This window comes from Pelobates fuscus, chromosome 1 (assembly GCF_036172605.1).
Source record: "Pelobates fuscus isolate aPelFus1 chromosome 1, aPelFus1.pri, whole genome shotgun sequence".
Taxonomy (NCBI): Eukaryota; Metazoa; Chordata; class Amphibia; order Anura; family Pelobatidae; genus Pelobates; species Pelobates fuscus.
Genome location: NC_086317.1, coordinates 314048295 through 314073484, shown reverse-complemented (window position 1 = coordinate 314073484; position 25190 = coordinate 314048295). Strand labels below are relative to the sequence as shown.

Genomic DNA, 25190 nt, shown 5'->3' with positions numbered 1-25190 from the left:
ACTTGGGCCCCACTGACTACATTTAGATACACACAAATACACTACCTGACACACATGCAGATACACACTGACCGCATATAGATACACACAAGAACATACAGATACACACAGACACTGACACACACACAGATACAAACACTGACATACATGCAGATACAAAGGTACACACACTGACTACATATAGATACACCGACACACACACTGACACACATACAGACACACAGATACACAACCTGACACACATGCAGATATACAGATACAAACACTGACACATACAGATAAACACACAAACACAAATGGACAACATACAGATACAGAGACACATTCTGACAGACGTACGGACACAGACAGCCATACTGAAACACACATACACAAAGACATACTGAACCACACAGACATACAGATACACTGACAGACATGCTGGCACATATACACACAGACAGATGGACATACAGAAACACACATTCACTGACAGACATATTGACAAAAAAAAGACATACAGAACCACACGGACACTGACAGACTCACACAGACATTCTGTCACACATACACACATAACAGGGACAATAGGTAGTTGAGGACCCTGCTCAAACGAGCTTACAGTCTAGAGGAGCTGGGGTATAAAAACACAATAGGAAGGGTATTGAGGTAGACAGCAAATAGACATGGTGGGAAAAAAGCAGAACTGAAGGTGAGAGTGGAGTGTGACCTAAAGTAGAGAGCGAGAGGAAGGTTTGGGAGATAGAAGTTACTCTTGGAGGCCATAAGCATTATTGAAAAGATGGGTTTTGATGGACTTCTTAAAGAATTGAAGACTAGGGGAGAGTCTGACAGGGGTAGGCAGGCTGTTCCAAAGGAAAGGAGCCGCCCGTGAGAAGTCTTGCAGGTGTGAATTTGCAGTAAGGGTGCGAGCAGCAGACAGGAGAAGGTCACCAGTAGACCGGAGAGACCGAGAGTGGGCAAACCTATGAATCAGTGAAGAAATGCAAGAGGGGCTAGAGTTGGTTAGAGCTTTATAGGTAAGGGTTAGTATTTTGAAATTAACACCTGCAGGGGACAGGAAGCCGGTGTAAGGATCGACAGAGGGGTGAGGTGTGAGAGGAGCAACAGGAGAAAAGATCAGCACCATTCACCACAGATTGTAGGGAGGCGGTACGGCTTCTGGGGAGACCAATTAGAAGAGAATTACTGTAATTGATGCTAAAGATTACTAGAGCAAGTAAAAGCATTTTGCGTAAGAAAGGGACGTATTCGGGCGATGTTTGTAAGCTGGAATCGACAGGTTTTAGCAACAGACTGGACATGAGAGGCAAAGGTGAGGCCAGAATCAAAAGTGGAGCTATACCACATTATTTGAAGCGATGCCACATAATATGAAGTTATGAATCAATTAGTCCCAATGAAATTGTGATTGGAACAAACTGTATATAATGTGTAGCCTTTTGTTAATCTTTATTTTAAATTCAGAAAAACAGGCCAAGAAGCAATTCTCTCAAGAGTCACAGGTTATGGACCAGGCTTATGTCCAGTTCTTTCCCGAGGCTTCCCTTTTTGGGGATACCACGGAAACGTCCACAGAAACCACAGAATGAGAGCATCCTTTGATGCAGCGGCGCTATACGTGATGATCTCCGGTCATTAAGCCAATTGGTGTTACTCACAAACTTTACATGTAATAGACAGCGTGAGGGCCCACCCTCGTCCCAATCATACCTGCCAATGTTGGGAGGCCTGAAAGAATATTGTGGGCACAAAAGTTGAGTTCTTGTAGCAGAAAACAACATGCAAATAACTTACAAATCTGAAAGTGGAAAAGAAATTCAAATTGAAATGTCAAAGCGTCTTAATTCTGCACATTAGATTCTCAGATTGCTGCATGTGTACTACTGCTCTCTTCTGTAATATCAATATGAGTCATGTCCAACCAGGATGATGACAGTGATTGCTTGAGAGGACTGGCGGACAGAATTGGTATTGATTCTTCTGATATGAGCTAAATCTGTAAATTTTGCATTATTAATTCATTGAGGAAGGAGTGGTCGATGGGCGTGGAAAAAAATATATTTTATTGGCTTGGTGATTTCATAAATATTTCTGCATTGCAGGAGGAATAAAATGTGTCTACAGGATCTGGTAAATTCTGCAAACATTCAAGCTGCCCAGTTACTGTTCAGTGCAATATGGAGATTCATAGTTTACGTGCAATATAGAGATTTATAACAAAGTAAGACCGTAAAATGAATAAAACATTTTTTTTAAGTGCCCATGTGGATGTCGCCCAATTACAATTATTTACATAGTGCCAAGATTCTTACCAAAACATATTCAAAAACATCAAAAGTACCTCCTCTACCATATCCTAATTGCAGCAATAACTGTCATAAGTAGACAATGGAAAACCATGGCCGTTCCCACAGTAAACCAGTGTAAAGCGCTGGTGGACAGTAATAAACATTTTGAAACAATGGCAAATACTGGAAAACTGCGTGGGAAACTTGGGACTCCTATGAAATGCTTAGGTCACCCAATAGATCCTCAACACCTTATGAACCCCCTGAGTTCCCAAACTTGGATTTACCCCAACCCCATCGCCTCCCCCCACCCCCACGAGACACTCTACTGCACCCTATGTTCACACGGGTCAGCAGGACACCACTGTAAAGTTACAGAGTTAAGACAGGTCACCCACGGCAAATGTCCCATTGACCGCATGGCCTCCAAAAGCTACACAACCTATACTATGTGACAAAATAGTTTCATGTCTTATGTGGCAACAACTTTACAAATCTTAGCGGAACGAAACTACAGCGAGGTTCACACAATGTGTGAACAAATAGATACTAATGTTGCCGCCAGAGATAATTGACGCTGTTATTACTACTATGGCTGTAACCGTACGACTCATTTCCCCCTGTCTCCCCTTTTCCTTTCTGTATCCTGAAAACAATAAAAATTGTCAAAAAAAAAAATGGCATATTATTTTAGTGCTGAAAGTTGGGGTGTTTTGACAGCTTTGTGTTTTGACACTTGTGGTGTTTTGACACTTTTGTACAGCTTTGGTAAGCTTTCTGTAAGCTATTGGTAGTAGCATTTTTGGTTTAAGCGTGAGTCACTTTCTTTGATTATTTGCATATCTGCTGTCTCTTTAAACAATAAAGATTGACTTTTGTATTTAGCATTAATATTATGTGTGCATCCTTTTGTTTATTGATACTTGTGGTTTTGGCACTTGGGGGAGTGCCTCTTTAGAGTAGCATCTAGCTCAGCTTTTGGTTAATGGTAAAATTTACTCGCTGTCATGTTCTTTGTTAAAAGAGCATATTAAATTACCCTTGCTAAAGAAAGGGTTTATGAGAAGTTCAGAGAACACTTTCTTTCATGGTAAGGGAGGGGAAATGTACGCAATATTTTGAAAATGTAGCTCATTTGAAAAAATACACAATATATATACTAGGGAAAGAACATACTTTATTCACTTTAATGACTTTCCTTAAATTTGACCATCTATTTTTAGGCTCACGCTTTTATAAATGTACATATAATTACACTATCGGTGCTTACAATAAACATGCATCAGATGGTAAATATAATGAGCTTCTCATCTCCTGATTTCAGTTTAACTAGCTTAAAAAAAAGAACAACTGGGGGGCGGAGCCTGGCAGCCATGCCGAGCAGTCGCACACAACATGGGCTCCAAGGCAAAAACCTAAAAAATGCCGAAACAAACGAGACAAAGCCTTTAAAACTGCTCGCACAGCAGCCCCAACCTAAGGGGCACACCAAAGCAACCTTACCAGCCCAAAGTCCCAACTGCCAGCAACAGTCTTTTACCGGAGACCGACCCGGGGCCTACGGAAGGCGGCAGCAGGCGACACGAGGGAGGCGGCCGATCCCTCCGCAGCTGCAACTTTCGGGGACTGGGGTCTCCCCGGAGGACTCTACCTCCCCCCCCCCCATGCCGGCGGGGGATATCCCGGCAAACATAAACGACGACCAAGCACCAGGGAATCACCTTGTGAAAAACATGGCGGACACCGCATGCAGCCTCGAGACCGGCACCAGACTGCCCCCGCTAGCGGAAAGGATTGACCGCATTCTGCAGGACTTCTGGGCCAAACTTGCACGCCGGGAACACACTTCTGAGGCTAGGCCGCCCACAAAACGGCCACAAGACATGGCACCAACACTAGAGATCAAGCGGAGGAAGCAAGCGCTTCGGAGAGTGCCACGACGCAAACAGCCTGGCGCCACCAAGGTACGCCATCCTAGGCCACGGCCTAGGCAGAGACAGTCCACCACGCATCACCCACGATACTGGGGAGCTGCTCCCAGCCGGGGACACAAGCACTTCACAGAGAAAGGCTCTTTACTAAGCAGTTGCAAGCCCTCGGACCAGCAGAGTCGCCAGACCCGCAAATTCACTGCCCAACGGAGACTTACCACAACTAGAGACGGCGGATGGCCTCCTGCTTCCTCAAGGGGTCTGAGAGATGACTATCACAGCCGCTCCCAGCATGCTGAACCGCGACACCACGGCATCACGTACCAGACACGGCTACAGCTCATGGTCCTGACTACCCAGCTGCAAGTACCCTGTAACAGTACAATTAGGGCCACACTACGAGCCTCTAGACGGGGTATAGGCTGACCAACATGGACTGCTGGGAGGCTTCATCTTCTGCATCACACTGCAGGGACAGATCACATGGCACACAGCCACTATTTCTTTCTCTTATGTTATTCTTTTCGTTATTCCACTGCTATAATATGTTGATCTGCGGTCTCCTAATTATTCCCACAACGTTTTAACACTATAGGCATAAGTTTAAATTAACTTTTTATTTTCTCACCAGTTGTTCACTCTGACAATGTTAATATCTGCCTAACTAACATGCCTTGATTACACTGTCACAGAGGCCCACAGCAACCTGTTATGAGCCCCCTGTACCCTAACAGCAGAGTCTAAGCTAACGTATTAGTCCTATCATTTAAAGGAGCTCTGCGCTAACATCTCGTGTTACTTTTGGGCCACAGGCAACCATAACTGTAAGCGCCCCACCAGGGTTCGGCACGGCGCAATCTCACTGGAGATACCTACCTTAACCTTACCTATTAAGTCTGCACCTACGCCATGGGACAGCCGTATAGGAAAATCCCTCACATTCTGTAACACCCCAGCAGGGCGTCGGATAATCCCGGCAAGGAACGGACGAACCTAACACTGCAAGTCATGTGGACGGCAAGGTTCCCTAACGTTTTTACCTTTTCCTGTAGCCTCATTTAAGTTGATTTAGCAAAGTTATAAATCGTAGCATACTGGAGGCAATCAACATGCCGGGCAAGAGTAGCCTTACTGGGACCTCAGGGTAGGCTGGAAACGTGACGGCGCCCTAAGCGCACTCAATTCTCCCAACCCTATTAAATTTTTAACCCCAGCTATCCGGTTCACCTGTCCTGCGAGCTTCTACCAAACTAGAAACAAGGCCCACAAGCACTTAAAGCCAGTTTAACCCTACCGGTACAAGCTACCCTACCTCTCAAACTGGTGACACAATCTATACAGTTAAACACCCAAGCTCTACAACATGATATCCACAGTCTCATGCACAACCCATAAGTGTGTTTTCTCAATTTATTTCTCATGTTTAGCCTAAGTTATTTAAGCATGTTCCTAGTTTTAAAAGCAAAGTTTAAATTCTTGTACTCTATAGAAACGCATCTCACAAATGCCGATGTACACATTCTATATGCAACACACATGCGACTACATCCTGTCTTATATACAAAAATCGTGCAACTGAATATTGTCATGACTGTGTCTGCATCATTGAGCCTGTGTCTGCTGTCGTGGCACCACAGGCCTGTTTGTAATTCTTATTGCACCAAAAATAAAGAATTTAAAAAAAAAAAAAAAAAGAACAACTTCAAAAAAGCTAATGATGAGGTTTTCCCAATCACAATAACTGGTCTCTCTAAAAGAACATTTGTTGCATCTCAGTGGTATGGTTGCTGATGATGTGTCTTTCGTGGGATACAGCTGAGACTGCAGGAGTGTTTTTATGCATCTAAAAATAACGCAGGCATACAAATTGACAAAGCAACGGATTACGTTTCCGGTGGCTAATTTGAGCCGGTGTAATTTGTTTACATTGCACTGCTTTGCATTAAACATACTAGCAGAAGCAATTACCAATGGCTAATATAAGACAAAATTACACAAGAAATGCACACCTTGGCACTTTGTGGAAGTAACAAGATGGCATGTCAGGATCTACAAACTGCATTAACCTCATCACTCCCTGTAACATGTATACATGGGATGCACAGGTACTAAATGCTCTGGTATACTCATTTCATTTTAATAACTTGCAAATAAAATAAATTAAAATTGGATTTTGGTCTGTAACTGTTTTTCTGCAACAAAATTATTTTTTTTCCTATATTTAGTTAACAAGCACCACTTAACATGTTGTTTTGCCAATAAGTAATGTTCTAGCAATCTTTATTAAATGAAAATACATGTACACATTACTTTCCAGAAACCAAAAGCCATAACTGTTTATACTCTTCAACTTTTAAAGGAACACTCCACTGTCAAAACAACTTCATCTCATTAACGTTGTTTAGAGGCTGGAGTCCATGGAACCAGTTTTCCAACAGTTTAACACCAAAGTTGGCACCATACAAAAAAAGAAACTGTTGTCTTGGCCGTTAGTAACAGGCTGAGAGTGTCAGCTGACTTTTACGTATACGTAAGAACCTGCCAACAATGATGGCTTCTTATAAATACTAGACTTGGAGATGTGTTTTGTTACGATCTGCAATTCGTCTGAATATGGGCCAACTGGATGATCGTCTGACTTGATGGGGACAGCCACTAAATGTTGGTTTTATTCACAAATCAAGTGAGACGTGTCCAACAGATGGAAAAGCAGTAACAAATTTTAAAAAATCTATATGTAATATATTTATTACATTTAGAATTTATAAAAACAGATTTTTCAACTGCTTATCCTCTTCTTTCCTCTATTTGTTCGTTTTTCTCACGAGATATGAGAATCATGTTGTTTTAAAATTCATATTATAAATACATTTTGCAGTACACTGACTAGTATATTTCCACACAATTTTTAATGTTTGTCTGATTAGTTTTCAAAATCTTGTTTTTTAATGAAATTTGGATGAGCCAAACTACCATATGTCCTAAATCACGCCGCCTCAACACTATTTTTATTTTTGAACGAAGTGGTTCAGCTGGAACACATTTTTGCACACATTTTTGCACACAAGTTTAATAAACAGACAACAATTACATCTCTTAAATAGAAATTGGACATAATTATATACAGCCTATAGAATTGTAATGTATGATTTTATGTTGTAAATACTCTGAGAAGATTTTTCTTCAAAATCATCATCAGTATGTAGTTTTTTTGTTGTTGTTTTTTTGAACATGTCTGAATCAAGTGAATAATTTGGTTGATATAACGTTATTATATATTTGTTTTTAATTTCAGGCTTTTAGCATTACAACTTATTCCCTGCCATTAAAGGCTTTCTTTCTCTGGTGCCCCTGCCATTCACACATCCTACATTAAATCTACATGATTTATTACAAGTCTATGAATGAAAATTTGGATTTAGATGTTACAGGTACAATATACATGGTACGGTATTTATAATTTTGCTAGGTCTTTTTCACGTGACGCCAAGCTACTTCTGAAGTCAGTTCACATTTCTACAGTGAACTGTAATCCAGAGACCATCAGCAAAAAAACAGATCGGACAACCATAGAAAAATGTTAATCCCCGCATAAATGGAGAACCAGGGGAATCCAGTCTGGGAGGGATCAATAGGAAGCTCTATCTTGCAATCCCAACGAGCCTCATTCATGCAGCTTTGGAATTTTCCGATAAGATAAACATTTACACTCTACATAAAGTCCAACTCACACTATTTTTGTAGTGTGTGATATAGAATATACACATACTGTATATTAAGAATTGCAGCATATATAATCTGTATGGTGTGTAAGTTTGGGTCTGATAAAGTAAAGCGGAGGTACAGACTTTACTAAAGTTATTTACTATACTATCGGTTTATAGATAGTAGCAGTGTGAACAAAATGTATGCTTTCATCAGGGTCAGTTCATTACCAAAGTTCATAAGCATAATAAACCATAGCTATTTGCTTACTAGCAATTGTACGTTTTAATCTTTCTTGGTATTTATGATCCATCTTCTGACTTTGTTCTTGTCCAATTTATAACAAACAACAACAAAAAAGAGAAACCGTTTTTCGCTACACTTTACATAATTCACAACAGAGCACGTTCTGGAGTACTGCTAGACACTTGTTAAATAATATTCCATGTGCTATCTAGCGCATCAGTTACTTATTAAATAAATGATATATATATATATATATATATATACATATACACACAGACATACATAAACCACACATACATATATTGAAATAATAAACATCACCTTTGAGTTGGAGACAGTTTTAATTTACCCTCACGTGATTAAATGCTGCTGCAGTGTTTAATACGAAGAGGCATGAAGAAGTACAATACACATCTCTGCAGTACTTATGGTTGGTAATATTATTCATAAAGTGTCAACAAATTCCACAGTGCTGTACAATAGATAGACTAACATACAAATATTTGCAGCAAGACTGGCTGTACGCACACGAACAGAGGGTGGTGAGGGCTCTGCTCAAATTAGCATACATTCTAGGGGCCATATTGTCATGGCATTTTCTAACTATGATGCCAATCAGAGAAAATGGGGGTGGCCAAATCAGTCGAAAAGGACAGAACAGGGGGTGACCCTAATGGTAAGTATGAGACAAAAGGAATGATGCCAATCACACATGAATGCTGAGACAACCTAATGTTATGCTTATACATGTTCCCATAAGTATTGATTTATCTTTAAACATGATGCACCAATTAAACCCCATAATTTGGATATGCGTTTTTATAGTTCTAAGGAACACAGCAAATTAGATAACACTATTAAACGTTGTGCTCTCTACTGCATTTAGATGCAAGCTCCCACATAAATCTAAATAGAAATTGGGGAAAAGATGGTATTATGGTTTTTTTCAGTGCCGCCATCAAGTTCTTCAGCAGCTTGTCCTGTTGATGTCACAACAACGCAACTAACAGTCCAATTCATTGCTCCTCAAAGAGAAGCATTGGGGACTAAAAGCTCATGTGCGGGGGGGGGGGGGCGGGGCCGGACCGCCGAGCTGGACGGTCGCACTCGACACCAGCTCCTGCAAACTAGGCCCAGTTTGGCACTAAAATTGCAACTTTGGGCAGAAAACCGACCAGCACCGGTGGCCCCCAGCGGGCAGAGAGCCCTGGATCTAGGGAGAGGCTGGCCAAACGGGCTTCAGTCCCCAGGAGGAGGGTTCCTCATCGGCACCTTAAGGCCTACCCAGGCGGTGAGGGGGGTAGACGGCCGCTGCCCCACTGACTGCCGATCAGCGCTCAGCCATGCCATGAGTCGGACCTGCGGGGTACCGGCCCCAAAGCCCCCCCCCCTTGGACCAGGGGGGTGATCCCGGTCCGCACCCTCGGGATCCAAGCACCTCGAAGCACGATAACTGGGCCGCAAAGACCCGCAACCCCAGCACTACAATCAAAATGGCGGAGGCCATGTGCGATGGCATAAAGCCTGCATACACCATCAAACCCTAATATGTTACTCACCTCCGCTATGGCTGGAACCTGGGAGGCCTTCTTCCTCCTCCGGGCACAGTACGGGACGGCACAATGATCCACCGGCTGCCCGCAACCGCTCAGCCTACTGCTCGCACCCACGTCGACCGCCGGTAAAGCGAGACCTCAGCTCTCACCCCAGCCCGGCGCAAACCGAATGGCGAGAAGCGGAGGGGTCGGTACCTGCCGCATACCTTCACACTGGACCATCCCCTGAAGCATACCAGCGGCATCGGACCTGAGTCGCAAACCTTAACTGGACTCACCGTTTCCAGTGACGTCCTCAGGGCACTCCAAACCATCACAGAGGCACACACAACAAGTGCCATGCAGCTTCTGGGACATCACTTACAGCAAATGATCGAGGCATCTCTGCGATCCCGGCAGCCATCTTTGGTCTCTGTTCCTGCTCTCGCCTATCCACCTCTCCAACATGGACTTACATGGACATAAGTACCTGTTTAGCAGTTAGCCCGACTCCAGTGGTCTCTGCTATATAATTTGTCTGTCTAGCATGTAACCTATACCAACTTAACGTATATTACCAATAATGTTTCACTGTATCATTAACTGCAGACAGGTTAGCTTGAACACTCTGATGTACTTTAGGACCAACAGTTACTGCTATATAATTATATGATAAGTTTGTTTAACTATTGATATATCTAATCTCACACTTCTCATGCAACCCATATTGAAAATGACCAGTCTGCTATATAAATAGTCGTACTCTACTATTAGACTAACTAAGCATGATTTCCCCTAACACTGTTTGTTTTTTCATGCACTTAGCCTGATTATTTTATAAAACAAAAAATGTGCTCTTTCTCACTTGCCACGATGCCCTGAAATGTTTATGTAAGCGAGTTCTACGCTGTTGTGGCGTTACATATATGTATGTGAACCTAAGCACTACCAAAAGAAAGAATAAAAAAAAAAAAAAAAAGCTCATGTGCGGTTGTCCTGCGCTCATCTTGGAGGCTAGCTGTGAGAACCGAGATTAACTCAGTTCTTACGTTGGAAGCTCCTCCAGTGACTGTCAGGTAGACAGCCAGTAAAGGCGTGGTTAAAGGGACACTATAGTCACCTGAACAACTTTAGCTTAATGAAGCAGTGTTGGTGTATAGAACATGCCCCTGCATCCTCACTGCTCAATCCTCTGCCATTTAGGAGTTAAATCCCTTTGTTTATGAACCCTAGTCACACCTCCCTGCATGTGACTTGCACAGCCTTCCATAAACACTTCCTGTAAAGAGAGCCCTATTTAGGCTTTCTTTATTGCAAGTTCTGTTTATTTAAGATTTTCTTATCCCCTGCTATGTTAATAGCTTGCTAGACTCTGCAAGAGCCTCCTGTATGTGATTAAAGTTCAATTTAGAGATTGAGATACAATTATTTAAGGTAAATTACATCTGTTTGAAAGTGAAACCAGGTTTTTTTTTTTCATGCAGGCTCTGTCAATCATAGCCAAGGGAGGTGTGGCTAGGGCTGCATAAACAGAAACAAAGTGATTTAACTCCTAAATGGCAGTGAATTGAGCAGTGAAATTGCAGGGGAATGATCTATACACTAAAACTGCTTTATTTAGCTAAAGTAATTTAGGTGACTATAGTGTTCCTTTAACCCTGCAATGTAAATGTTTCCATAACTACTAAACAGCAATGCTTTATATTGCAGGGTTAAAACTTAAGGACCACTGCACCTAGCCACTTCATTGAGATAGACTGGTCTGGATGCCTTTAGTGATCTTTTACCATTATTTGGCATGAAATCATTATATAAGGAAGAAAACTTGTAAATACAAAATGGAACCCATTTGCAAAATATCTCCTTTTTAATCTTGGGCTACTGTGAAAAAGCTATCACATTTCTAGTTAAGGTGATGCGCAAATCAAACAAAATACCCCAGATTCTAGGTGTACACAACAACTAACATGTCTTTACCAATGGCATTTCCTCTCACTGAATTTTCTTTTTACATAGATTAACCATTCAATTATTTCATTATTTTTAAACTGTTTGCATTCAACTTGTTCACCTTCCTGCCTCAACCTTAGCAATAGTTAAAGCAAAACTTGTTTTGTTTAGTAGCACTTGTTAGTAGTCTCCCCTCCATTTTAACTTTATATCTAGCACTCGGTTAATATTGCTCTCGATCCATTCCACCTCTCCTGTATCATCCTTGTGCATCATCTGATTTGGCTTAGTAGTCCAGTCACAAGGAAGTAAGACAAGGAGGGATGTGTGGGCCTCCGGGGAAGAGGTGGACCAGGGGGTGAACAAGGGGAAGGACAAGGGGAAAATACTATAATGTATGCAGGCATGATTAGTGAGATTTGGGAGGGGCATAGTAAAAGGGCTAGCATTGTAGAGGGAGGTGATATTAGCAAGAGTTATAATGATATGTGTCTGGAATTAGGGGCAGAGGGGGAGGATTTACATGTGGCCCATTGTCACATTGCAGGTGCGACCCCAGCGCTGCCTGCAATGTGAAGAAGGTGATTATGGCTGTCGCCAATGTGCGGTACACACTGACGACAGACATATGTTTCCACAGAATTTACATTTAGCAGCCGGCACAAAATGTAATATATCTATGGATATGCAGTTTTTCCAGCAGAATCACTGCACAGACAGTTTCCTTTCTCCATGACCACTTCTAAAAGCAGAAGTGGTGATGGTGGTGGATCCAGGATTACATTAACCACTTAATGACATTAGGACGTTCCATGCAGTCCTCGGTAGAGTGGGAGTTAACAACTTTAGGACAGCATAGAACATCCTAACATTCTGGTGTGCGCATGGTTAAATCTCTGTTCAAACGAGGGAGACCCAGGTATCAATCGATACTTGGGCTCCCATCAGTCAGCTAGGGCCATATTTAGTATGCAGTGCTCAAAAGTGAGTGCTGCAAACCGTTTGACTACAACTTGTTGTGAGTAGGGTTAAATCTGTCGGTAAGAGACAAGGTAGCCAGGTGCTTTGGTTCGGTGGGGAGGTAGCCAGGAGGGGTCGGTGAGCAGGTAAGAATCCCTGTTAACACCAGGGAGACCCAAGTATCAACTGAAACCTTGGCTCTCAACTGTCAGCTGGGGACTTACACAGTGGCTCTAGGCTGACAGATGAGCAGTATGCAGCTCAACGTCAGTATTGTATACAGTCCTTAAAATCTATTTAAATCCTCAACTGCACTCAGCAACAGGTACAGGGTCTCCCTGCACCCCCAGCCAACTGTGATTGGTTCTGGACTTTTCCAGCTGTCCAGCACCACTCACAGTGTTATCGGCAGAGGCAGCATACCAGGCTGAAGCATGAGAGGGAGATGTCCCCATCATGTCATAAAACAGCCAGTAGATGACTACAGACTGCTCTTTTACCTAGTAAATCCCTGTGCTGAGATTGGTACTGATATTAACAGAAGGAATCCTTTATGGCTAGTGGTAGGGTTTATCTCAGGGTAAGGGTTAATGCTGGGTTATGGTTAATGTTGTTAGGGTGAGGGACACTGTAGGGTTGCGATTAGGGTTAAAGGATCACTATAGGGTCAGGAACACAAACATATATTCCTAACCCTATAGTGTTAACACCACCATCTAGCCCCCCTGGGCCCCTCATGCCTCCATAAATAAAGTAAAAATCTTACTGTATTCAAGCCTGAAGCTGTAAATCTGCATGCTGTTAGACTCAGAAAAACAAGCAGTTTGCTAACATGTGGTAGCCTGATCCAATCACAGTGCTTCCCATAGGATTGGCTGAGACTGACAAGGAGGCAGATCAGGGGCAGAGCCAGCATGATTCAAACACAACCCTGGCCAATCAGCATCTCCTCATAGCGATGAATTGAATCAATGAATCTCTATGAGGAAAGTTTAGTGTCTGCATGCAGAGGTTGGAGATACTGAATCACAGGATGCTGTGCACAGTGCTGCCCTGTGCTCTGCTGACAGCAGATCTGAGTGGATGGAGGATAGCATGTAGCCTAAGAGGAAAGGATGGGGATAGAACGAAGCCTTGGAGGAAAGGGGCAGGGATGAAATGAAGCCGGCAACAAAATGGGTGGGGATGGAACTTGCAAACTAGGAACTAGGAGGGGTTACAAATCATACTGCGCTCAAAGGGGCAGGAACCAAACGCAATGATCTCCACCGCTGAAACAAAAAACCCCATAGGCATGGTCTCTCGTTCAGTGGACATTCCGCACATATTGGGGAAGTCATGGTTAGTTGCCAAGGTGACTGCAGGCTGTGTTGCTGCTAGACAGAATATGCATCAGCAGGAGTCAGACAGGGCGGCCAGGCCCCTGGAGTGATGGGCCCAGTCACAACTGCGACACCTGCGACCGCGGTAGGTACGCCACTCGGTATAGGGTTAGCATTAAATACATTTAAGGCATTTAACAATCGGAACTAACACATTAACTAGAGATGCACCGAAATGAAAATTCTGGGCCAAAACCGAAACTGGAAATTCAGGATGCCCTTGGCCGAAAACTGAAAATTACTTTTTTCCTCAAATGATTTTTTCTATAATTTTATTAATATTAGACTTTTTGATGAATTTAATGAATCTAATATGAAAAACTACAAGCCCAAAAAATCAATAACCACACTTTTATTGAAAGTAACACACCAAAATTGGACAGAATATAACTTTAAAAACAATATAAATAAAAATCTGTTAAATCTGTTTGTTATTTAGGACTGAAGAATCATATATTGTTGTTATTAATTCAATATCAATATACATTCTTCATTCAGTTCTATGTAACAGAAACAGACTGTCAGCGCGGACACTCACCAGGACCAGACAGCTCCTGGACATGTTAGTGATCCTATTATTATTTCAGTCACCGACCTAGCCTATACACTTCCGGCAGATTTGACCCTTTTTGGGACGAAATGTTGATAGGCCCATTTTCGGACGAAAATTTCGGTGTATCCCTAACATTACCTATTTTGAGTTCTGTTTCTCTAGTAGCACTTGAGATCTAAAAAAAATTGATTAAAATATTATAGCAAAGCAAAAATGTAAAAACATGTTTTTTTTTCTATTTTTCAAATTTTTAGCATTTTATTCACACTTAATGTTTTGCTAGGTAAAAAGACATTAAAAGAAAACCTTTTCTGTTCTTGAAAAAAATACAAAATCTGTATTGGGGCACTTAAAGAGAAACATTTAAATTATAGTGGAAAAAATACATAGTACAAACATTCTAGATGATAACTTATACAGACAGCTTTGTAAAATACAGACCAACATATATTCCATGGATTAGAGAAGTGAGTTGATTTTGCTGGAGACTAATGGATTGTGATTCCAACACAGTGCTGTTAGAGCCCTATATGTGGATCTATCTCAATGTCCTCTTCTTTTGCACCTACGTCTAACCTAAACAACTCAGTAGCCAACAAAATGATATCCATAGAGCGTAGCCAACAAAATTATATCCTCCTGGTTTACCTTTATATCTTGCATAACCCCCTCCCCTCTGACATAACACCATGCAGAAAGAAGGATAGATCTTTCCATATTTGGTGGGATTATTATTTTCATAATTATAATTTGAATCTTTCCACATAGAGGAAATGAAGGAAGTATTTTGACTGCGTGTAAGTTCATAGATACTTTGGAAGAAACTTACAAATAATATATACATGCACCGTGTTCTCTCATATCTAACAAGTTATTTTTTGTCAATTAAGATAATAAAATACTATGCATGAAGTGCGTAAAACTACAATATTAATCTACAAGATTTATCTCAGTGTAACACTTTCCCTTTAAGAGCTATAGAAGCAATAGAAAAAAAATATATATATCACTCAGCAATTACACACCTTTGTGTACCTCGCCCATAGTGTTTCCACAACATGCACCAAAAACAAAGATTATTAACAGTATAGAGGTGGAGCGCTAAAAGATCAAACTTAATTTTATGTGCGTACACATAATAAAAATTAATATACTGAGAATTTAATTATAGGATGTCTCTCTTCCAATGAATACAAGTAAGGCTTCAAAATTGGAAGATTGAAGATAAAAAATATAAGAGCTATATAGTGCATTTGGTTTTGCATCACAATGCACACTCTAATATAAAACCGGAAACATAACTACCCAATAGTTAACTCACATTTACTAGAGTTTATAAACTAGCTTTACTTTGACAAGAATTCATGACTTTTGCTGGTAGTCACCAAGTCTTCCATACAAAAGGTCCTCTATATCCAACTCAATTAGACCAGTATGCAATTTTAATGATCCGTAAAAACTTAAAAAATAATAGACAATATTAGTCTTACTAGCTGGTATGTGTGAGGCACAAGCAGCTAGATTGCTGTTACTCGCATATCACACTTGATGAAAAGTCCACTTGTGAGTCCAATTCAGAGTCTTTACGAAGACTATGTTGACACCACATCACATTTTGTCCTGACAAAGCCTATGGGTGGAAGACGTTGATGTGGCGATGACATATGAGTGAACAGAGATACAGAGATTTTTTTTCCAATAAAACCCATCTGCTTTATACTGTATATCTCTCTGTATTTTCTATCTTCTGTGTCTACGTTTTTGCAGCATTACTTGTATACTTTGGATGAGAGACAATGTAATTGTATATACACAAATTATATTAAATGGCATCATTTAGCGCTCCACCTTAATACTGTTAATAATCTATTTTTGTTAATTACCCAAGTTGGAATGTTGTTTTGGAATATCTTCAGAAGCAGGAAATATCTCAAATGTCTCCTGGCATCAGTTCCAAAGCAATTATCACACATGGGGAGAAAGTGCACACTGCTAGCTAAACAGATTGCACACTGCACTTTGTTACATTACACCCCATACCTGTTTGCCATTAGCAAAGTTAAGGTGTATTATAAGGCAAAATAAACCCAGCTAGTTTCTACTTAATTCTAGTAAACAAATAGCGGAAGGATAAAAAGGTTCACAAAACCCGCAACTGATTAAAGCAGTTGCTTACAGAGTATTGTACAAATCATAGACTGCAGAGATCAGCCTTGAATGCAAGTACTTTAGATTAAAAATAAAATAATTCCTTGAGTTCCCGAACTTTGAACCTCGGACTCAAGTCCTTTCTTTGTTCAGTAAGAAAAAACGTTTATGGGTATGCGTGCACTTTGTATCACAATGTGATTAATGGAAGATGATGACTTTTTTTAGAGGGTAAATACAGGAATATTTGTAAATATTTAAGGTTGGTATTTTAGGCAATCTGCCTTGTATAAAATGACCCAGTCCCATTTTAATCTGCATTTTTTTTTTATATATATATATATATATATTAGTTTTTTTTTTTTATTACATTTTGTAAAATTATACAAATTGTACAGGAATAGTAATGTTATAGGTTAGCGGATATTTTAATAATAACAATAAAAATGGTTCCAGCTCTGGTTGCAAGATTGCCAGTGGAAGGTCCCCGCGTACTTCCACCACTTTTGGCATCCTTTTTTATGTACAAATGCCAAGCGGATGACAAACGGCACAGGGTGCCAGATCAGGCGAAGTCATGCAAGACAAGACTTTTGGGTGGCTAGCTTGAAGTTATAGTCAGAACTTGTCTTTAAAATATCTGCTGATCTAAACATATACAACCTGAATTGCTCTCGCCCTAGCTCTTCCCATTGTCTGCGTATTAGCACCTCATCCTTGGCAGGATGCCATTTGAGTTTGATACTGTATTCTGCACTCATTTACAAATCTATGTCATCTGCATTCATGTCTTAAATCAGTGTTTCCCAACCCAGTCCTCAAGGCACACCTACCAGTCCAGGATTTAGGGGTGACCCAGTTGTGTCTAAGGTGATTTTCTTTTTTTTCTAAAAACACCTTAGACAAAACTGGGTAATCCTTAAATCCTGGACTGGTAGGTGTGCCTTGAGGACTGGGTTGGGAAACACTGTCTTAAATAACCCGATTTATTCAGTAAATGTGCAAGGTAGAATGGAAGACGGAAAATACAGTAAGTGCTCTAAGATAGTTTCTGGGTCAAATGCTTGTGCAGTTCAAAGAATTCCCTAAAGGAAAAGTATTCAAGAAAAAGTATTTAGTGTATTTTTGACAAACAAAAGGGGCCCATTGTAGCATACACAAAAAATAAAATAACCTAATAACCTCAAAATAAAGCAGTAATCAAGGAATTAAATTTGTATAGCGTAAATTTGTTCAGTACAGGTTAGTACAGACTGACATTAGTTAAAGGAACACTGTACTCACTATAATAACTTCATCCAGATTAAGTTGTTATAGTCCCTACAGTTGTTTCCCCTCCACAGTGGCAACAAATATAAATATTTTAGTAAATAGAAGGCGTGGAAACGCGGATTCAGGCCACACCTCCAAGCACTCTGGGCATGAGAGCTTCATGGCTCTTACACCTTAATACACAGTGATATCATGCGTGTATGCACAGTGCCATCATGGTCTTCCATAGAAAACCACTACATGCAATGATTTTCTATGGCAGAAACCAAGCAGAGACATGAATACTGTGGCATTAGGAATGCAGAGTTTTATTCATAATGCTACAGTGTTCCTTTAAATCAATGTAAGCTAAACTCTGATGCTTGCATTGTTTAAAAGTAGAAACAAAAGGGGTATATTTACTAAATGATGAATTGTGGTGTACAAACATATTGCAAATTTTAGATTTAAAAAAGTCAGACTGAAAAAAATTGTTGAACACATTTTTCACATCAGCTCCGTTGGCAATTTTATTTCCAACCCAAACCAATTCACTGTTTAGTAAATATACCCCAGCATGAAACAACAAGGCAATACAGTGTCCTCTTACACCCCGGGCCATGTATTAATGCAGGGTTAGTGACGGAATACATTCCTTTCTCATGCGCTACAGGCTTTTTGCACCACTCAAATGTAGTATTGAACTATGCAAACTATTCTGCATCAACATATTGTAATTACAACTAGTGCTTTGAATGACAGAATCTAAAGTACATAACCACAATTTTAGGTCAACATAGGAGGGCATGTAAATATACCTCCCATTTTAAATGGACAAAGAGGAACACTTTAATTTTAGGGGTGCAAGTAGGTTGTGGCTTGTAGCCAGGGGCAGAGTTGTTCTGAGAAATTGTAGGTGATTTACCAAATAACAATGTATGCAATTAATGTATCTTAGCTACACAAAGTGGTATATAAACTCAATTATTACAAATTAAAGGTACATTACTGTGAGTATTGTTACTGCGGTGCTCTGGTATACACTCATACACACCAACAATATGGAGCTTCTAGAGAAGAGAAACATAAGTATAGAAAATAGTGGGTTTGGGACCCAACCTAGGGACTGTCTCTCCTAAACAGGGTCACTTGGGAGATATGCGAGAAATGCTGAATTGGGAAAATGTTCCTTTTGACAATTGTGGCCTAAAATCAAGAAATCCCTTGTAAGTTCTGCACAGCTTCTGTTTTAGAGAAGAATCCTACCTAGAGTGTCTGCAGGTAAAGCTAGCAGGTGCCCTTTACAGCAGTTATGGTGCATACTAGATAAATATAGTAATGTAAAAACAGAAAAAATGAAGTCACTGATAGAGGTGTAAAAGTGAACAGAGGAGCTATTATGGTGAACCTCACAGCACCGCTATAACAGAGATAAAACAGATACTTATACACAGTATAAGAAAAAAGCTCCACCTTAGAGAGATTGAATACCACTTGATAATACAATATCTAAAAGAGAAGGAAAAAACTGCACATAGTGTAATACAGTACAGAAAAATTAAAAAGGGGAAGTGAGAGAACTCACAGGACGTCTGGAAATTCAGGCTTGTCTCCCCATACAGAGGGTTATATATGAAGTAGAGATCTTCAGCCCTTTTTTTTTTACCAGCTGAAGATATCTACTTCATATACACCCCTCTCTATGGGGAGACAAGCCTGAATTTCCAGACGATTTCTGTATTGTATTACACTATGTGCAGTTTTTTCCTTCTCTTTTAGATATTGTATTATCAAGTGGTATTCAATCTCTCTAAGGTAAAAAAAAAACTTTTCTTGTACTGTGTATAAGTATCTGTTTTATCTTTTTTACTAGATAAATCCCCCTTAAAGTTATTAAATACTGCTTTAACTATGCATTAAGAGGAGCTAAAGGACTCAAAGACTTGCTTGATGGCATATTCCAAAAGGATGTAAGAATGAAATCCTGAAACACAAACATGTAATCATTATATTAAGCACCCTGCTACTGCCATGGAAATAAATGACTCCAGGAACAGGTAAAGTTCAGGTAATCCCATAGTGATTTCATGTGTTCTAGCTATTATAAAAACAAACTCCATATTGTGAAACGGACTTGTATTTACCTGTAGTTGTGCTGGAGCAAAAAACAAACAAACCCTTTAGTGTTTGAAGATAACGGAAGGGAACTTGGAATGCTAATTGAATAACGTCCCCAGTGGAACCCAGACAGTCTTGTGACTAATATAAAAAATTAATTGCTTCTATTTTGGCCCAACTCCTTCTTCAAATAGTTACGCAGTCTGATAGCTCAGGCAGGTTAATCTTAAGTAAATAAGGGTGACACAAGAATCAGTCTACAAAAAGTAAGAACATGTACTAAGAAGGAAGGTGCTCACTATTGGACATACACAAGCGTATGATTAGTGGGGCAGTTTTTTTCCACACACAGTGAAACCATATCTTGTCCTTTAAAGCCCCACAAATGTCGCCAAACCTGATATAGATCAAATGACAACTATATTCCCCAGAACTTGGATACAAGACCTGCATTATATTACACACAATAGTTTGGGTGGTAACGTGGTATAAATTGTCTCTAGCTATTAACAATATTAAGTTTTAATTTCACTGCCCTGTGGAGTGTTCCTGAAAGTATCTTAACCCCTTAAGGACACATGACATGTGTGACATGTCATGATTCCCTTTTATTCCAGAAGTTTGGTCCTTAAGGGGTTAAAGGGACACAATAAGAACTCCATTAAAAATGATTGCTCTCCCAGTATTCAAATCACAAAGTAATTGAAATTCCTCATTAGCTCTATGGCGGGCACGCTTTGGCTTCCAGGTGGGCTTCAGTTTTGAACACACCACCTAAAAACAATTAGGCGGTAACATAGAAGCAGCGCCAAAACCTCCCTGCACTATTAACCATCACTATAAGCTGTAGTAACAATGGTGTCCCTGAAATATCATGATCTTGGAATCCAAAAATACTGCTGGTTTAGTCAAACAGCTTCAGAATGGTTTGACAAAAATTAGAATGCAGACTGCACCAATATCATCCAGCAGTATTACCACTAAAACTGCTGTAGTGGTTATGGTGCTTGGAGTATGTCTCTTAAGAAATAAAACAGAACAGCAGAATATTTCAAGAAGTTTTGTCTTTACAAGTTCAAGGTTCCTTCACATAAATACAAACTTTTTTTAAAGGGACACTATAGTCACCCAGACCACTTCAGCTCAATGAAGTGGTCTGGGTGCCAGGTCCCTCTAGGGTTAACCCTGCCTGCTGTAAACATGTTTAGATTTGGGGTTAAGCCAGCCTCTAGTGGCTGTCTTCCGGACAGCCACTAGAGGCGCATCTGCGACGCTGGAGGCATATTATGCCTCCATTGCCTCCATCACGCAGAGCGTCCATAGGAAAGCGTTGAGAAATGCTTTCCTATGGACACTTTGAATGCGTGAGTGGCACTGCATGCGCATTCCACTCCGCTGACGTCGGCGGGGGAGGAGAGGTAAGGGAGCCCAGCGGTGGAATAAGGTGAGTAACTGAAGGGGTTTAACCACTTCAGCACCACGGGAGGGGGACCCTGAGGGTGGGGGCACCCTCAGGGTACTATAGTGTCAGGAAAACCAATTTGTTTTCCTGACACTATAGTGATCCTTTAAGTGCTGCCACAGGGTCCTTAAACACCTGTGGGTCATCATGATGTAGAGCAGTGGTTTTCACATGGTGTGCAGAGGCATAGCAATGTGCCTCAACTCACCTCCTGGGGTGCGTTTTACAAATTGAAATTCTATTCTGACAATTGAAACGAGTAAGTCAATTAAGAAGAATGCATATCTCTCTAATAGACATGATATTTATAAGATGCTGATCAAGGTTAAAAAGTAAATAAATTAAATGAGTGTATTTGGGGAAATTTTCTCTCATTGAAATGCACCTTGGTCCAGAAAAGGTTGGGAAACAATGATGTAAAGCAGGCTTCTCCAAACTCCGGCCCTCCAGATGTTGCTGAACTACAACTCACTCTCAGCCTATCTATTTCAATCATAGAATCATGGGAGTTGTAGTTCAGCAACATCTGGGGGGCGGAGTTTGGGGAAGCCTGATGTAAAGGGTCGCTGATGAGCATGATACTGATTAGTATTTTATTTAAAAATGGAAAACTTTTTAAGACAAAACAGAGACTCACTTGCTATAAATTTGATTCAGGTATGCAGTTGCAAGTAGATTCCTTCATTGTAAAGCATGAAGAAAACAACACAGCGAGATAATAGAAGACACATCATGACTTATATTATTGTGCCAAGTAGCTGTAGTCACAATTTTCAAGAAGCTACCACCAGCCATGCATGTGTACCACTGATGTATAGGTTCTCTCACTGAAGTATAATGCAAGTTAATTCGAATTTACAGATAGCATAAAACATATTGTATGGTATGAGGAAAACAGCAATGCCTGCCTGTGTGATATCAGGACATGGGGGTGGCTCTTGCTAAAACAAATTGGATGATTGGATACAAAAACTAGAAGCCCATTCTACCATCTCTTATGCAAATAACAAGCTTAAAGGGATCCAACAGCAGGTAGCACCAATTGTCTATAATTTACATTAAAAAAAAAAAAAAAAACGTGTAGTAGATTTTTTTAACTCTTCTGTTTTGGAAAACACTTTATAAATCTGTTGGTAACACACCACAACTTTTGACTTGGTAAAAAAATAAATAAAAACACCAACTTGTATTATTTCAGTGTATCTCACTGACACAAAATCACCCCAGCAAACAGTGTGCAGACAGTGCTCCCTGGATTCAATGTGACTAGTGTCATCACCCCTGGAAGCTTTCTATAGATTAAGGAAACTACGGAAACACAACAAACACTTTCTCTGTGAATAAACAAGTGGAACGTCTGGACATTAACTATACTTACGCAGTATTATGTCATGGGTAATTTAACGCAGTTTAAGACTATGGATACAACGAATGGCTTGTGTAACAGTTAACCCTTGAGAGACTATTGGCTCCCATGGTGACTGCTCCTTAGGTAGCACACTTTGTCACAGAATAACAGCTGGGTGACAGTAGCTACAGATTGTCAGCCCGGATGTATAATCACTCAATGTGTAACTAAGGAGATCTCAAATACTGCTATTACATTGACTGGAATATTAGAAATAAACTCGGAAGGATTTACAGATTTATTGCTTTAATTCCCCTCTTAGAGCCTCCATCCAAAAAAAACTAAACAAAAACACTTGACTCCATACTGTGAGCAGTTAAAGTCTGTGATGTCTTACCAGGTGAGCAGCTGGAAGAATGGAGCGCTGAGGAGCTCTGGAACGCAGTGTCAGGGGTGACGTTCCATGAAAGAAGCTCCCTGTCCTGCAGGGAGCGAGTACAAAATACAGGACAGCAGCCGGACAGCAGGCTGGCACAGTGCACAGGCTGCGGGCGGGGACAGAGCCGGCCAATCAGAAGCCGGGGCAGGGAGACTAGGCAGGTGCAGTGCTGCTGGAGAGATACTTCTACCACAAGACGCCAGTTCTAGGAATGGCTCCTGTGGTATTATATTGCACTGTACCTCCTCTCTCTTTTAATCTGATAATGCCCAGGGAGGTTTATATTTCCTTTTCATAGATTTCCAATTTCTGAAATTAGATATTACTGTTTGCTTACTAAGTAGAGAGCTCACTGCACACGTTATATTGATTGTGATGTGTCTGCTTTTCTTTGTACAAGTATTTTTTAAAATTATTTATGTTTGTGTTTGCTTGTTGTACAAGTTAATATGGAGTGTGTCTCTTGCACAATTTTAGTGAATTCGCTTTTACACCATTAGCTATACACTTGTAGCTTTCAAAATTCCACATAGACACTTTTCACAACACGACTCTTCAAAAAAAAAAAAAGCTTCAAAATCTATTTCAACTTTTGAAATAACAAGAATGATAACTTTGCTTGATTAGGACATTGTGATATATTGGAGTTTATTCACCAAACACCATCATTTAACCCCTTCAGGACCGGCCTGTTTTTGCGATGTTTGTACGTTAAGGACCAGAGCAGTTTTAACACTTTTGTGGTGTTTGTGTTTAGCTGTAATTTTCCGCTCTCTCATTTACGGTTCCCATACAAGTTATATATTGTTTTTTTCAGGACAAAAGGGGCTTTCTTTACATACCATTATTTGTATTATGTCCAATATTGTATTTAAAAAAAATAATAAAATATGGTGAAAAATTAAAAAAAAAAACATGTTTTTGGACTTTTACTTGAAAAATCTTTTACTTATCTACAAAAGCTAATGAAAAAAACTGCTAAATAGATTCAAAATTTTGTCCCGAGTTTAAAAACACCCAGTGTTTACATGCTTTATTGCTTTTTTTTGCAAGTTATAGGCCTATAAATACAAGTAGGAAATTGCTGTTTCAATATATATATATTTTAAATGTATCAATAGTGACATTGTAACACCGTTATCTGTCATAAATCCCCGAAACACACCTAACATGTACATATTTTTTTAAAGTAGACAACCCAGGGTATTCAAAATTGGGTATGTCCAGTTTTTTTTAGTAGCCACTTAGTCACAAACACTGGCCAAAGTTAGCATTTATATTTGTTTGTGTGTTAAAAATGCAAGAAACGCTAACTTTGGCCGGTGTTTGTGACTAAGTGGCTACTAAAAAAGGCTGAACATACCCCATTTGCAATACCTTGGGTTGTCTTCTTTTGCAAATGGTATGCCATCATGGGGCTAATTCTCATTCCTTGGCTACCATACGCTCTCAAAGGCAACCTAACCAATCCGACAAATTTCAATTAAAAAAAAAGTTAAATCAAGCCTTATATTTGACCCTGTAACTTTCACAAACACTATAAAACCTCTACATGTGGGGTACTGTTATACTCAGGAGACTTCGCTGAACACAAATATTAGTGTATCAGAACAGTAAAATGTATCACAGCAATAATATCCTCAGTGAAAGTGCTGTTTGTGTGTGAAAAATGCAAAAAACTTCACTTTCACTGACAATATCATCGCTGTGATATGTTTTACTGTTTTGAAACACTAATATTTGTGTTCAGCGAAGTCTCCCGAGTAAAACAGTACCCCCATGTACAGGTTTTAGGGTGTCATAGAAAGTTACAGGGTTAAACACAGTGCTAGCAAATTAAATTATCTGGACTTTCGGCCTGGGTTGGCAGG

General features: G+C 40.2%; 1 protein-coding gene across 3 annotated transcripts in view; it reads right to left on the bottom strand.

Annotated features, from left to right (window-relative positions):
- The window catches only part of CRACDL (CRACD like), a 130999-nt gene extending 107582 nt beyond the window's left edge, over positions 1–23417 (bottom strand). For 2 of the 3 annotated variants that reach the window (XM_063458866.1, XM_063458876.1), the window contains exon 1: positions 23278–23417. The gene's annotated coding sequence lies outside the window, so the exon portion shown is untranslated. The remainder of the gene's footprint in view (positions 1–23277) is intronic. The other variant, XM_063458893.1, reaches the window with a different exon arrangement.
- Positions 23418–25190: the final 1773 nt, after the last annotated feature.